At 42.5% G+C, this 16,430-nt stretch overlaps 1 protein-coding gene across 8 annotated transcripts in view; it reads left to right on the top strand.

Annotated features, from left to right (window-relative positions):
- LOC127682627 (guanylate-binding protein 5-like) overlaps positions 1–16,430 on the top strand; it is a 122,876-nt gene that overhangs the window by 92,149 nt on the left and 14,297 nt on the right. Inside the window, exon 1 of one of the 8 annotated variants that reach the window (XM_052179126.1) lies at positions 15,061–15,158. The exons of 6 other annotated variants lie outside the window; for them this stretch is intronic. The gene's annotated coding sequence lies outside the window, so the exon portion shown is untranslated. Of the gene's footprint in view, positions 1–15,060; positions 15,159–16,430 lie in introns of those variants that run through there. One more of the 8 variants, XM_052179127.1, reaches the window with a different exon arrangement.

Here is a 16,430-nt window from a genome sequence, read left to right as displayed (position 1 = left end):
CATACAGACCCTAAGAGAACATAAATGTCAGTCCAGACAACTATACCCAGCAAAACTCTCAATTACCATAGACAGAGAAAACAAGACATTCCATGACAAAAGCAAATTTATACAATATCTTTCCACAAATCCAGTTCTACAAAGGATAATGGTGGAAAATACCAACACAAGGTGGGAAACTACACCCTACAAAAAGCAATAAAGTAACCTTCTTTCAACAAACCCAAAAGAAGATAGCCACACAAACAGAATTTCAACTTTAACAAAGAAGATAACAGTAAGCAACAATCACTTTTCCTTAATATCTCTTAACATAAATGACCTTAATTCTCCACTAAAAAGACATGGACTAACAGACTGGATACGTAAACTGGACCCAACATTTTACTGCATACAAGAAACCCACCTCAGTGACAAAGGCAGTCACTACTTCAAAGCCAAAGGTTGGAAAGCAATTTTCCAATAAATGGTTCCAAGGAACAAGCTGGAGTGGCCATTCTTATATGGGATAAAATTGACTTTCAACCAAAAGTTGTCAAAAAAGACACAGATGGACACTTTATACTCATCAAAGGACAGAGACACAGTGAAACTAACTGAAGTTATGGAGCAAATGGATCTAACAGATGTTTATAGAACATTCCATCCTAAAGCAAAAGAATATACTTTCTTCTCAGCACCTCATGGTACCTTCTCCAAAAATGACCATATAATAGGTCATAAAAACAGGCCTCAACAGATACAGAAATGTTGAAATTATTCCATTCACCTTATCAGATCCCCACCGCCTAAGGCTGGTCTTAAGTTCAAACAAAAACAATGGAAAACACACATACAGGTGGACTTTGAACAATGCTTTTCTCAATGATAGCTTGATCAAGGAAGAAATAAAGAAATTAAAAACTTTTTAGAATTTAATGATAATGAAGACACATCATACCAAAACTTATGGGACACAATGAAAGCAGTGCTAAGAGGAAAACTCCTAGCTCTAAGTGCCTCCAAAAAGAAACTGCAGAGAGTTTACACTAGCAAGTTGACAGTACACCTGAAAGCTCTAGAACAAAAGGAAGCACATACATCCAAGAGGAGTAGACATCAGGAAATAATCAAATTCAGGGTCAAAATCAATCAAACAGGAACAAAAAGAATGCTACAAAGAATCAACAAAACCAGCAGCTGGTTCTTTGAGAAAATCAACAAGATAGATAAACGCTGGGCAAGACTATCCAGAGAGCATAGAGGTACTACCCAAATTAATAAAATCAGAAATGATAAGGGAGACATAACAACAGAAAATGTGGAAATTAAAAAAAAAACCATCAGATCCTCCTATAAGAGCTTATACTCAACAAAATTAGAAAATCTAGATGAAATGGGAGACTTTCTAGATATATACCAGGTGCCAACATTAAAACAGGATCAGAGAAATCATCTAAATAGTACCATAAGTCCTGAGAAAATAGAAGCAGTTGTTAATAGTCTCCCATTAAAAAAAAAAGCTCAGGATCACATGGGTTTAGTGGGGAATTCTATTAGATCTTCAAAGAAGAGTTCATACTGAAACTCTTCAAACTATTCCATGAAATAGAAACTCAAGGAACACTACACAACTCATTCTATAAAGCCACAATAACACTTATACCTAAAACAAACAAAGACCAAACAAGAAAAGAGAACTTCAGGCCAATCTTATGAACACCGATCCAAAATACTCAACAAAATTCTGGTCATCTGGATCCAAGAATGCATCAAAATGATCACCATGATCAAGTAGGCTTCATCCCAGGGATGCAGGGATGGTTCAATATACAGAAATCCATCAATGTAATCCACTACATAAACAAACTCAAGGGGAAAAAAAACACATGTTCATTTCATTAGTTGCTAAAAAGGTTTTTGACAAAATTCAGCATCCCTTCATGATAAAAGTCTTGGAGAGATCGGGAATCCATGACCCATAACTAAACATAGTGAAAGCGATATACTGCAAACCAATATCAAACTAAATGGAGAGAAATTTGAAGTAATCCCATTAAAATCTGGGACCAGACAAGGCTGTTCACTTTCTTCCTATCTATTCAATATAGTACTTGAAGTCCTAGCCAGAAAATTAGACAACAAAAGGAGGTCAAAGGTATACAAAATGGAAAGGAAGAAGTCAAAATATCACTATTTGCAGATGATATGATCATATACTTAAGCAACCCCCAAACTTCCACAGAGAACTCCTAAACTGATAAACAACTTCAGCAAATTGGTGGATATAAAATTAACTCAAACAAAGCAGTAGCCTTCCTATACTCAAAGGATAAACAAGCTGAGAAAGAAATTACGGAAATGACAACCTTCATGGTAGTCACAAATAATATTCCATACCTTGGTGTGACTCTAACCAAGCAAGTGAAAGACCTGTATACAAGAACTTCAAGCCTCTAAAGAAGAAAATCAATAAGACCTTAGAAGATGGAAAGATCTCCCATGCTCATGGCTTGGCAGGATTAATATAGTAAAAATGGTCATCTTGCCAAAAGCAATCTACAGATTCAATGCAATCCCCATCAAAATTCCAAATCAATTCTTTATAGATCTAGAAAGAGCAATTCTCAAATTCATCTGGAATAACAAAAAACCCAGGATAGCAAAAAATATTCTCCACAACAAAAGATCTCCTGGGGGGAATCACCATCCCTGACCTCAAGCTCTACTACAGAGCAATAGTTATAAAAACTTTCTGGTATTGGTATGGAAACAGGTAGGAAGATCAATGGAATAGAATTGAAGACTCAGAAGTGAGCCCGCACACCTACGGTCACTTGATATTTAACAAAGGAGCTAAAGACTCCTTTCCACTCCTTTTCCACTCCAGTGGACAAAAGACAGCATTTTTAACAGGTGGTACTGGATCAACTGGAAGTCAGCATGCAGAAAAATGCAAATTGACTCATTCTTATCTCCTTGTACAAAGTTCAAGTCCAATAGATCAAGGACCTACACATGAAACCAGTCACACTGAAGCTTAGAGAGGAGAGAGTGGGGAAGAACCTTGAACACATGGGCACAGGTGATAATTTCCTGAATAGAACACCAATGGCTTATGCTCCTAGAACAAGAATCGACAAATGGGACGTCATAAAATTGCAAAGCTCCTGTAAGGCAACAGACATGGTCAAGAGGACAAAAAGGCAACCAACGAAATGGGAAAAGATCCTTACCAATCCTACATCTGATAGAGGGCTAATATCCAATGTATACAAAGTGCTCAAAAAGTTAGACTTCAGAGAGTCAAAAAACCCTATTAAAAATGGGGTACAGAGAAAAACATGGAATTTTCAATGAAGGAATCTTGAATGGCCCTGAAGCAACTAAAGAATGTTCAGCATCCTTAACTATCAGGGAAATGCAAATCAAAACAACCCTGAGATTCCACCTCACACCAGTCAGAATGGCTAAGATAAAAAACTCAGGTGACAGCAGATGCTGGAGAGGAATACTTCTCCATTGTTGGTGGGACTGCGAGCTGGTAAAACCACTCTGAAAATCAGTTTGGCCATTCCTCAGAACATTAGACATAGTACTACCTGAGGACCCAGTTATAGGACTTCTGGGCATATACCCAGAAGATGCTCCAACATGGAATAAGGACACATGCTCCACTATGTTCATAGCAGCCTTATTTATAATAGCCAGAAGCTGGAAAGAACCCAGATGTTCTTCAACAGAGGAATGGATACAGAAACTGTGGTATATATACACAATGGAGTACTATTCAGCTATTAAAAACAATCAATTTATGAAATCCTTAGGCAAATGGATAGAACTAGAAAGTGTCATCCTGATAGAGGTAACCCAATCACAAAAGAACACACATGGTATACACTCGCTGATAAGTGGATGTTAGCCCAAAAGCTCAAAATAAACAAGTTACAATTCACAGACCACAGGAAGTTCAAGAAGAAGGTGGACTAAAGTGGGGGGGTACTTGGGTTCCTCTGAGAAAGGAATCAAAATACTCACAGGAGCAATAATAGAGACAAAGTGTGGAGCAGAGACTGAAGGAAAGGCCACCCAAAGACCTAGGGATTTATCCTATAAACAGTAACCAAACCCTGATACTATTATGGACGACAAGAAGTGTGTACCCAAAGGAGCCTGTAATGGTTGTCTCTGGAGGGGGGCTGACAGAGCCTTACACATAGAGAAGCAGATGCTAGCAGCCAACCATTGGACTGAGGGTGGGGTCCCCAATGGTGGAGTTGGAGGGCAGACTGTAGGAGCTGGAGTTTGCAGCCCCATGAGAAGAACAATTAGGTTGGTCACCCAGATGCCCCAGGACTCCCAGGGACTAAACCATTAACCAAAGGGTACACATGGTTCCAGCCAAAAATGTGGCGGAGGAATGCCTTGTTGGGCATCAGTGGGAGGATAGGTCCTTGTTCCTGTGAAGGCTCAATAGATGTTCCAATGAATGGAAATCAAGGGTTGTGGGTAGCGGTGGGAGTGGGTCTTGTGGAGGGGCATATACTTGGAGGGTGGTGGTGGGAGAAGGTTTTGAGGGTTTCTGGGGAAACTGGGAAAGGTTTTAGCATTTGAAATGTAAGTGAAGATTATATTCAATAAAAAAGAAAACAAAAGAAAAATTTACAGATCATATTCCAATTTAATGAACATGCCACATCAGTACTTTTCTGAACCAGCAACACACTGAATTTAGTAATATTCTTGAATCTCATTTGCTCCTGTAGTCTTTCTGGATCTTCTATATCTTGACAACTTTTATAATACAGGAAAGGTATCTTATAAGATGTCTGTAATATGTGTCTTGAAATAAAGAATCCCAATTTTTCTTTAAAAAAAGAGGTTTATCCCAATTTTTAACCTTTAGGTAATTTTATGTCTGATTTCATCTGGATATGTGTGTCTCTTTCTCTCCTGCTTGTTCAATTCCCTCTCTCACCCCCCCAACCCTTCTCCCCCTATTCTTTCCTATCCAATCTCTGGCATCTCACTGCCTCAATGCCATTGGATAGGAAATAGCTTGTAACAATGCCACAAATGTAGGCTTAAATTTGTGGCAAAATTTGTGTAAAATATAATGTAGTTGTCTTAGGGTTTCATGGCTGTGAAGAGACACCATGACCAGGGCAAGTCTTATAAAAGAAATCATTTAATGGGGCTGACTTACAGTTTCAGAGGTTCAGTCCATTATCATCAGGGTGGGAAACATGGCAGCATCCAGGCAGATGTGGTACTTCAGAAGGAACTGAGTGTTCTACATCTTCATCCAAAGGCAGCAGAAGGAGACTCTCATCAACAGGCAACTAGGAGAAAGCTCTCCTTCCATATTGGGCAGAGCCTGAGTATAGGAGACTGAAAGTTCACCCTACAGGGAGATACTTTATCCAACAAGGCCACACCTATCCCAACAAGGCCACACCTAATGGTGTCACTCTCTGTGGGCCAAGCATATTCAAACACATGAGTCTATGGGGGCTAAACCTCCTCAAAAGGGCATATTTCTTTGACCCATCTATGTAACTGATCCAGAGCTAACAAAGGAGAAACTACCATTGATGGAAAATGTGGGAGGTTGTAGGGGGTTAATTCAGGATTCAGATGAGTCTGCATGTTTCTTTCCGGATCTTGTTTGAGCTAATCAGGACTTCATTGCATAGCTGGTAACAGACAAATGGTTCATCAGTGAAGAGGACAATCTAGGGAAGCTCTTGAAGCTGAACGGAGGCATAGGAGCAAGACCTGGGCAGAGAAATGCTCAGAAGACAGGGTCTTCTAATCCCCATCAATTTTCATTGCCATCAAGTTTTGGGAGTGATCAAGGTCCAGGATACTGGGGACTGGGGATCAGTTCCTGTGTGTTGTTATTATCTGAAACACTCCAGTGGCTGGGATTTTAAATCATCAAGGACATTTATGACTCAACAGTAGAGCAAATCAAGTTAATACAATTAATAGTGAAATGAAAATGTGCATAGTATGTTCAACATCATAATCTCTAAGGTTTACAGGGTCATGCTTTTTTTTTTTTTTTGCATGGTTTGACTGGTCTTCACTAATACACATAGCTCATTTGTGTTGTGTTTTGTTTAAAAGAAAGAAAGAAAAGAAGAGAAAAGAAGAGAAAAGAGAAGCCAGGGGTAAGTTTGGTGGAGGTGTGGTATCATGTTGGGCAAGAGGGGGCCTCTTCAGGCCCCTGCTGAAGCATCCCTTCTGTCTGAGGTACCAGCCACAGGATGGTATAGTATAGAATAGAGTTTATTTAGAATAGAGTTTAGGTATGGGGAGGCAGGTTGAGGGAGTAGATATGGGGGGTGGGGTGGTGGGGGTGGGTGGTGGGGGTGGGGTGGGGGGAGACAGAGAGACAGAGACTGAGAGACAGGGAGACAGTGAGAGAGACAGAGAGAGAGAGAGAGGAGTAGAGGCTAGCCTTGAATATGTGGAGAGAGAGAGGTGAGGGGAATGGGGAGAGAGGGGAAACAGGATAAGGGTGCAAAGGCAAGAGGAGAAGAGAGTAAGAGAGTGAGGGGGAGTGTCTCCTCCTCCCCCCCCCCCCCCCCGCAACTAAGCTGGCTGGCAAGTCACCCAACTCTTCCGATAGCTACCTCCGGCCTTTGTTCTGTGAACAATAGGCTCCGCACCTCGGCTATTGACACCGCCCCCAAGCCGGTGTTTACCTGAGTCGCCAGCCCGAAGGCAGACGACCCGCTGAGACCTGGAGCCAGAGAATTCACAGGACCGCCTCTGAAGCCACAGACTTGTGGGGGGTTGGTCGATCCCCCAAAAGACTATTTAACCTGTCTTAAAATTATTAAAACCAGTCTTGACCAGAATCCCCGCCTTGACTCATATCTCTTGTCGTCTCCCCTGTCCCTGTAACCTCAAAATTCTCTCAACAGGTAACCCGGTTTACATGTGGCTGCTGGCAGCTACATAATTGGCGCCTGAACGTGGGAAAACCTGGTACGGGAGAATTTCCTGAGGTAACCCTATCCAGCGAAGCTTCGCAAGAAAGGTGAAAAGGAATGGTAGCCGCACGGTAAGCAACATAGAGGTCAAAACTAGCGCTAGTGAAAAATTGTGTCTATCGTTGTGAGTGCAGAAGGGATACGGTTTTTCAAGCAAACTGTGTTGGCCCGGCACAGTGGCTGCTTGGGTTGAATAGATAGGGAAAATGGGACAAGAAAGTTCGCGCGAAAATTGCGCACGCAACATTCAAGAGTTGCTTCAGGCGAAAGGGATAGGGTTTGAAGAAGAAAGATTGGAGGATTTCTTGGACCAGATATATTCCTGTTGTCCTTGGTTCCAAGAAAAACGAACGTTAAATGAGAGAACTTGGCTGAGAATTGGTAACTCGCTAAAGGCAGCCAAGGCAGACAATATCACTCTCTGCCTCTGGACTCTGATTAAAGACATCATAGATGAAGGAGGTTTGGAAGAATTAGGTGTTATTCAAGAAAGTGAGGATTTTCAAGTAAAAGGCCTTGTAGAGAGGATCCCTGTAATAGAAGATTCTCCACAACCTAAGTCTCATAAACACAGAGACAGTTCTGATGAGCATATTGTTAGAAAAAAATAGCTCATCCCGAGAAAGGAGCGACCGAAGTTCATGGAGAAAATTGGCCCCCCGTAGCGCCATCTGCTCCGCCTGTGACTTTGATGGCAGAGGCCGAGATCCAGAAGGACATGCAATTACAAAAGTTAGAGTTTGAAATTAAATTGCAGAAATTGACTAATGAATTACAGGAGCTAAAAAGGGTCTCTAATACTAGAGAGAATAATAACTCGGAGACCCGCCAGTCGCCATTAGAAAGAGTTATAAACCAGGCCCGTGGGGAGGGGCAGGATACGTCAGAAATCTTAGCTTTTCCAGTCCTTGAGATAGAAGACCAGGACAATGTGATTAGACAATATCAGACCTTGGAATTTAAGGTGATAAAAGAATTAAAGCTAGCCGTAGCCCAGTATGGCCCGACAGCTCCCTTTACACAGGCGTTATTGGATACTGTGTTAGAGTCGAATCTAACTCCACAGGATTGGAAAACGCTGTGCAAAGCCACGTTGTCGGGGGGAGATTTCTTGCTTTGGAGTTCTGAATGGCGTGAGGCTAGCAAAAGAACCGCCGCCACTAACACTCAAGCAGGCCATCCAGAATGGAGTGCGGAGATGTTACTAGGGGAAGGCCTATATGAAGGAAATAATAACCAGATTGGGTTTCCCATCGCAGTGTATGCGCAGATTGCGGTGGCCGCCCGCTGTGCATGGAATCTGTTACCAGCTAATTGAGATCTTAGTGGAAATCTAACAGCTGTGAAACAGGCTCCCGACGAACTCTTTCAAGATTTCGTAGACCGATTGCTAAAAACGGCTAATAGAATTTTTGGAAATTCTCAGGCAGAGAATCCGCTGGTTACTCAACTAGCCTATGAGAATGCTAATGCGGCCTGCCGGGAGGCCATTAGACCCCAGAGGGGAAAGACGGACCTAGCTGGTTACAACCGTCTTTGTTCTGAAATCGGTCCCTCCTATAATCAGGGTTTAGCTATGGCGGCAGCGCTGCAGGGAACCACGATCCAGGAGATTCTTTCACAGAGACGAGGGAATAGAAGGTGTTTTAAATGTGGTAGTCTGGGTCATTTTAAAAGTGATTGTCCTGATAATAAGCCTAGTATAAACGGGCAATCAGGTGGTCCACCAGGAACATGCCATAAGTGTAGAAAAGGAAATCATTGGGTAAAGGGATGCAGGTCAAAAAATAATTTCCAAGGTAGACCCGTGTCGGGAAACGGGGGGAGGGGCCAGCCCCAGGCCCCATTGCATCTAAGACAGACTGTCTGTGGGGCACAGCTGCTGCCGAGCCAAGGAAATCCATCTTTGACCTCGCCAGAGCTACACCAGGAAGTGCAGGACTGGACCTCTGTTGCGTGTGCCAGGCCGTACTAGCGCCAGAGATGGGTGTTCAGGTTTTACCCACGGGAGTCTTCGGACCATTACCCGAAGGCACTTGGGGATTGCTGTTAGGACGAAGCAGTTCTACTGTAAAGGGACTGCAGATTTATCCAGGAGTCATAGACAATGACTATGAGGGAGAAATTAAAATTATGGCTGCTTCCCCTCATGGTGTCATAACTATACCGGCTAATCAAAGAATTGCTCAGCTAGTTTTGGTTCCTTTACATCCACTGCCTTCCAAATTCATTAAAGATAAAAGAGGGGAGGAGGGCTTTGGCTCCTCCGGAGTGTTTTGGGTTCAGTCTATTACAAATAAAAGACCTAACCTTAAATTGACTATTGAAGGAAAGAGTTTTGAAGGATTAATAGATACGGGAGCTGATGTTACAATTATTAAGGGACAGGACTGGCCGTGTAACTGGCCATTGACAGAGACCCTAACGCATCTGCAGGGTATCGGTTACGCAAACAACCCCAAACAGAGCGCGAGACTTTTAACTTGGAAAGATGCAGAGGGAAATTCAGGACAAATTCGGCCTTTTGTGATGCAGAACTTGCCGACTACCCTCTGGGGTAGAGACCTTCTATCTCAGATGAATTTAATTTTGTGTAATCCTAATGAAATCGCCTCTAATCAAAAGACAGTGTCGGAGGAATCCGTACCTGCTCAGGGGCTTGGAAATGAAGGACAAGGCACTAGAAAGTTTAAAAACCCCCAGGCAAACCCTAACTCTAGAAGTCTGGGGCATTTTCGGTAATGGCCACTATCTTGCCTGCACCCCACGCCGATAAAATTCAATGGCTTAGTGACAATCCTGTGTGGGTTGATCAGTGGCCTTTATCTAAGGAGAAATTGGAGGCCGCCTCTCTGCTGGTGCAGGAACAGTTAGAGGCGGGACATTTAATAGAGTCATTATCTCCATGGAACACGCCAATATTCATAATTAAAAAGAAGTCCGGCAAATGGAGATTGTTACAGGATTTAAGAAAGGTAAATGAAACAATGTTGCCCATGGGAACCTTACAAGCGGGTCTTCCATCCCCCGCGGCTATCCCAAAAGGGTTTCATAAAATAGTCATAGATTTAAAAGATTGTTTCTTTACCATTCCTTTGCACCCTGAAGATTGCAAAAGGTTCGCTTTCAGTGTTCCTTCTATTAACCTTACAGAGCCTATGCACAGGTATGAGTGGACAGTGCTTCCCCAGGGTATGGCTAACAGCCCGGCCTTATGCCAGAAATTCGTAGCACAGGCCATTCAACCTGTGAGACAGAAATGGCCAGATATTTACTTTATCCATTTCACAGATGATTTTCTAATTGCAGGAAAAAATCCTCAGACCTTGCTTTTATGTTTTAGAGATTTGCAGCAAGCCTTGGTCACTAAAGGGCTGCAGATAGCTCCAGAAAAGGTTCAGATCCAGGAGCCATATAATTATCTGGGTTTTTAACTTACAGACCAGTTAATTTTTTTCCCAGAAGATAATTATCCGCAGGGACAATTTGAAAACTTTAAATGATTTTCAGAAGTTATTGGGTGACATTAATTGGCTTCGGCCGTATTTAAAACTCACAACAGGAGAATTGCAACCTTTATTTGATATTCTTAAAGGGGATGCTGATCCGACATCTCCTAGGGTATTAACTTCAGAAGGACTTTTGGCTTTACAGACAGTGGAGAAAGCTATTGAAAACCAATTTGTTACCTATATAGATTATTCCTTACCTCTGCATCTGCTAATTTTTAATACTACTCATTCGCCTACAGGTTTATTATGGCAAAAGGCTCCTCTGATGTGGATTCATTTGAGGATGTCTTCTAGGCGTAATATTTTGCCATATTTTGAGGCAGTGGCCCAAGTAATTATGCTTGGTAGAAAGCAGGCGCTGACTTATTTTGGTAAGGAGCCGGACTTTATTATACAACCTTACAGTGTAAATCAGGATGAATGGCTAAAACAGCATAGCACAGATTGGCTGCTAGCGCAGATTGGTTTTAAAGGGTGTATAGACAATCATTATCCTCAAGACAAGTTAATAAAGTTTTTAAATATGCATGAGGTTGTATTTCCTAAAATGACATCTCTACGGCCGTTGCAGAATGCACTCCTAGTTTTCACAGATGGTTCGTCAAAAGGAAAAGCCGGATATCATGTTAACAATCAGCAGGTGGTCGTAGAAACGCCTGGGTTATCCGCTCAGTTATCAGAGCTTACAGCAGTGCTGTGTGTTTTTCAAACTGTAAATAGTACGTTTAATCTCTTTACTGACAGTGCTTATGTTGCATTTTCTATACCGCAATTAGTAACCTGTGGCACGTTTAATTTTAATACGCCAGCTGGATCCTTGTTTTCACAATTGCAAGGTATCATTCTTGCTAGAAAAAATCCTTTTTATATAGGACACATCAGATCTCACTCGGGTCTCCCTGGACCTCTGGCTCAGGGTAATGAGTGCATTGACAAGGTGCTAATTGGTCAAGCCTTGGCACTCACACCCATAGAATTGGCAAAACGTGATCATGATAAATTTCATCTTTCGAGTCATACGTTGAGACTCCGCCATAAGATCACAAAAGAGCAAGCTAGAATGATCGTAAAGCAATGCCCTAATTGTCTCACCTTAGCACCAGTGCCTCATTTAGGGGTTAACCCACGTGGCCTTGTGCCCAATCAAATTTGGCAAATGGATGTAACTCACTATGCAGAATTTGGGAAATTAAAATTTATACATGTTTGCATTGATACGTGCTCAGGACTTATTTTTGCTTCCCTGCATATGGGAGAAGCCTCTAGAAATGTAATTGATCATTGTTTACAAGCCTTTAATACCATGGGGGTACCTAAGGTCATTAAGACAGACAATGGACCAGCCTACACTGGTAAGAACTTTATCTCATTCTGTAAGGAATTTAATATAAAACTTAAAACTGGAATTCCTTATAATCCAATGGGACAAGGAATCGTGGAGCGTGCCCATCGCACACTTAAAAATTGGCTTATTAAAACTAAGAAGGGAAATTTATATCCTCCTCGGTCTCCAAAATCACATCTTGCCTTTGTTTTATTCGTTTTAAATTTTCTCCAAACGGATGCTAAAGGTCAGTCCTCTGCAGACAGACACTGGCATCCAGCTACTTCCAATTCCTACGCCATGGTTAAGTGGCGGGATCCTTTAAATAATTCATGGAAAGGCCCAGACCCCGTTTTAATATGGGGAAGAGGTGCGGTTTGCATTTTTTCCCAGGAAGAAGACGGAGCGCGTTGGTTGCCAGAGAGATTGGTAAGACAAGTGGATTCCACCCCCAAAACTGTTGGTAAGTATAATTAATTCAAAGGCTGTTTTCAAGCCACCTCCCAGTTACTTGGGGAGGTATAGTTCCTTTGTGTTCTTGCAAATTAAGTTGCAAGCCAGGCCTCTTGCCTGAGGCCACTGAATTTCAATTAAACAAAAACCGGTTTGAGCTCCCAAGACTAACCAGACAGGTGTTCTCTTAATCTCCTTTTATATTTCAAGCAAATAACACTCAGAAGACGAAATTCCTTCAGCGATGGCCCTAGGTTGAGGATGGGTAGCCTTTACTGCCAGCCAGCGCTTAGCCGCAGAGAATTTACTCTGCCAGTGGAATTCCTCGGAGATGAGGCTGCATGGTACTCGGAATCATGCGTGTTTGTTATTACAACAAACATGGGCATCAGTTGAGGTGCGAGGTGAGGCACTGCAAGGGAAAGGGAAAAAATTCCTGGCTCCGAGTTTCCCTGAAAAGCACACCCAGCTGCATGGGGGTTTGACATCGAAAGACTGTCCTGGAAAAAAAAAGGCGGTCTAACCCCCCCCCCCCCCCCTGAAAAAGATGTCCGGAACGCTTAAGGGGGCTAGGGTCTCTGCTTTCACTCACTGATAAATGCCCGTCATCCATTGGATGAACTTAATTATTTCCACTGAGTTGTTTAAAATTAATAATTAAGGGGGAATTGTCTCCTCCCACCCCCCCCCCCGCAACTAAGCTGGCTGGCAAGTCACCCAACTCTTCTGATAGCTACCTCCGGCCTTTGTTCTGTCAACAATAGGCTCCACACCTCGGCTATTGACACCGCCCCCAAGCCGGTGTTTACCTGAGTCGCCAGCCCGAAGGCAGACGACCCGCTGAGACCTGGAGCCAGAGAATTCACAGGACCGCCTCTGAAGCCACAGACTTGTGGGGGGTTGGTCGATCCCCCAAAAGACTATTTAACCTGTCTTAAAATTATTAAAACCAGTCTTGACCGGAATCCCCGCCTTGACTCAAATCTCTTGTCGTCTCCCCTGTCCCTGTAACCTCAAAATTCTCTCAACAGGTAACCCGGTTTACATGTGGCTGCTGGCAGCTACAGGGGAGACAAACAGCCACCTTCATAGTGAGTCAGACATACATGGCTGTTGCCAGGTAACTGTGGGGCAGAGCCTAGACACAATACCAACAATTGCATTGGAAGTTGCTGTAAATACAAAATGACAGTGAACTGGAAAGAGACTTAGATTATTTCATGCAGCGTATTTTAGTACTGGAGGGCTGTCTCATACTTCAAACAAATGACATCCAGGCACTAAACAATCCAGAAAAATCTTAGATGTAGCCTTTCAGTAAATCCATCAAGTTCCCCTTTTAACTTCTTCCTACAATAATCTTTATTCTGTAACCCTATATAACGTGTCATTTTAATATTATAAAACTAATATATTATTTACCAGCACAGATAACTGAAGGCACCTAGAGAGGGGATCGACTTCATTTACTCATTCACTTATCTATCTGTGAAGAAATGTATATCTGAACATAGGGTAAATATCTCAGAGATGGATTATAGGGTTTGGACAATATGATATATGTGCTGAGAAGAAGTTAAGAAAAAACAAACCTCAAGTTCTGAGGTTAATGCAAAGGAAGTGTGCAGAGAGAGATGCTTAGGTCAGGTTTTGCTTATATTTAGAACCTACTTCTGTATTGTCCTCAATAACTTTTGGTTTTCTCCTGATGGTTTTCTCTTTCAAAATACTGCCCCTATTTCTCATATTACTTAACATCTCCTTTTCATTCTTGACACTGGAAAACAAAATAATAATAATAAGATGTACTTCTGAGATTTTAAAATATCTTATCAGCTACTCAATAAATATTTAACAATAGCCAGGGCCACACAATGGCTGAGTAAAGCACACTATCAACAATTGGCAGAGTCAATAATACAATTCAGTGTATGCCATAGGAATTCAAACCATCAGCAAAAGTCAAGAGAGCAGTCAACTGAAAGGGAGACAGGGATTCAGAGGAAGTGTGTGTGCTAAGGGCTAAAAGATAGACAAGCATCCAGGCAGAAGGAAAATGATCTGGCAGACCTCAGCCTGATTTGCAGAGTCCAGGACAGCGAGGGATACATAGAGAAACTCTGTTTCCACAAGAGAGAGACAGAGAGAGAGAGAGAGAGACAGAGAGACAGAGAGACAGAGAGAGAGAGAGAGAGAGAGAGAGAGAGAGAGAGAGAGAGAGAGGAAGGAGGAGGAGGAGAAGGAGGAGGAGGAGGAGGAGGAGGAGGAAGAAGAAGAAGAAGAAGAAGAAGAAGAAGAAGAAGAAGAAGAAGAAGAAGAAGAAGAAGAAGAAGAAGAAGAAGAAGAAGAAGAAGAAGAAGAAGAAGTGGTAACTGTAGAGGTAGCTATGTTAACCTAATCTGAACCATACATCACATGATGTATACAAAACACAGAAATATCCCACTACCTTCTTAATATGTACAGTTTTAATATCATGCACGGGTTGCAAATGTTTAAGTTAAAAATGTTTTGTTTGCATCAACCTCTTGGAATAAGCCATTGGCTCACGGTGGCAAGAGCAGGCAAATTCCTGTTGTACCATTCTGTCATTTCTCAGTGAAAGTCAGTAGTAAGAGAATCAGTGAGTTTTTGCCTCACCATCTGGCAGGGAATTGGATTTTCCTCTTGTTTTGCAGATTCCGTTTTCTTTCCTGGAAATGGTGCAAAAGCTTCTCAGAAAGTCAGCAGAGGCCTATGCAGTTTCAATTTCAGTTTCCCATCCCCACAAGTAAATATCCGGTTTGACTCTGAGGTTGAAGAATAGAGTTTTCAAGAGGAATCAGAAGCAGCAGCAAGCCTAAGGGAGCTGAGTCTGGGTCGCAGAGAATCATCCCTTGCAGACAGGTGAGTTCCTGCGATTCAGGAACCCATTGTACACACCTCCTAAGGAGCTTCAGGGAGGTCCTGAGGTCCCAGGGCACAAACTTGCTGGATGCAAGATGACACTGGTGGGTGGACAACCGTGATCAGAGGAGGCTTGGTGGCCTCTGCTTAGGTGGATAGCCTTCACAGCCAGGAGAGGTGGGGGTGGGGTAGGGGTTGTTGTAGGGGTTGTGGTGGGGGTTGGGCGGGGTTGTGAGCGGTTCCAATTTGAAAATCAATTTAGGGCTACCCTTTCCCCTGTGCTGCTTCCCTTAAGAGGACTTAAGCCCAAGGTCCTGGCAGAGCTTTCTCCTCATCCACACAGTGCTTAGGCGCTGCCGCCCCCTTGAGCTCAGCGCAGAGCTGACAGGAAACAGGAAAGAGCCATGCCCTGCAGCTCCAGATAGAATTCCCAAAGAGCTCTAGTGTACCTGAGTGGTACCAGTGCACTCTCGCCCCCTGCGGTGGGGGGAGTCAGTCCTGTTCTTACCATTCGAAAGTTAAAAACAGCAATAAAGCCTGAGCCCACTGATGTATTGTGAACTGTTTCAAAGTGTGTCCATCCAAGAAAGGTTTCAGACAGATTTTGGAGCTTGTGAAAAATCTGGGGCAGAGGCAGTTTTTACTGTCTTCCCTGTGACTCGGGCTACCTGTGGAAACCATGGATAATTATGTGAACAATTGCAGCTGTGTAGTCCTACTTACTTAATGTGGATTTGAAGCTTCTTTGTTGGGACAATAACCCAGATCTGTGTGAGTGCAGGGAGAAAATGAAATAACATGTTCATCAATATTTTACCAATATAGATAGAGATGGTCATTAAGATATAACTGGACATTAAGAACTTGTCTTTCACAGACTTTAAAGTGAGTTTACGTTTCCCATTCGACACCTACTATAAAATGATGTTAAGTAAAGAAACACCTATAGTTTTTAAGATGCCACCAGAGGACAAACAGCATCCAGAGTGCATGTTACATCATGATGACATGCCACTAATTAATTGAGAGCTGGCATTTCCCAATTAAGATATTTATCGGCTTACAGAAGGTGACTTGGGGAAGTTGGTTCTATCAGAGATGTTTTGTAATAGGATTAAAGGGAGACAGGCAAGTTGGTGTTTATTCTCTGGTCCACTGGGCAGCTTATAGACTTCCTAAGTAATCAGTCAGCATGTGTGCATGACCTCCAACACATGTGAAAGGGAGACATCTTTAATACTCAGGATTCTTTTAGGAGATAATGCACCATCA

The sequence above is a fragment of the Apodemus sylvaticus genome, chromosome 4, assembly GCF_947179515.1.
Source record: "Apodemus sylvaticus chromosome 4, mApoSyl1.1, whole genome shotgun sequence".
Lineage (NCBI taxonomy): Eukaryota > Metazoa > Chordata > Mammalia > Rodentia > Muridae > Apodemus > Apodemus sylvaticus.
The sequence above is the reverse complement of the archived record's forward strand: the minus strand, read 5'-3'. Positions and strand labels throughout refer to the sequence as shown.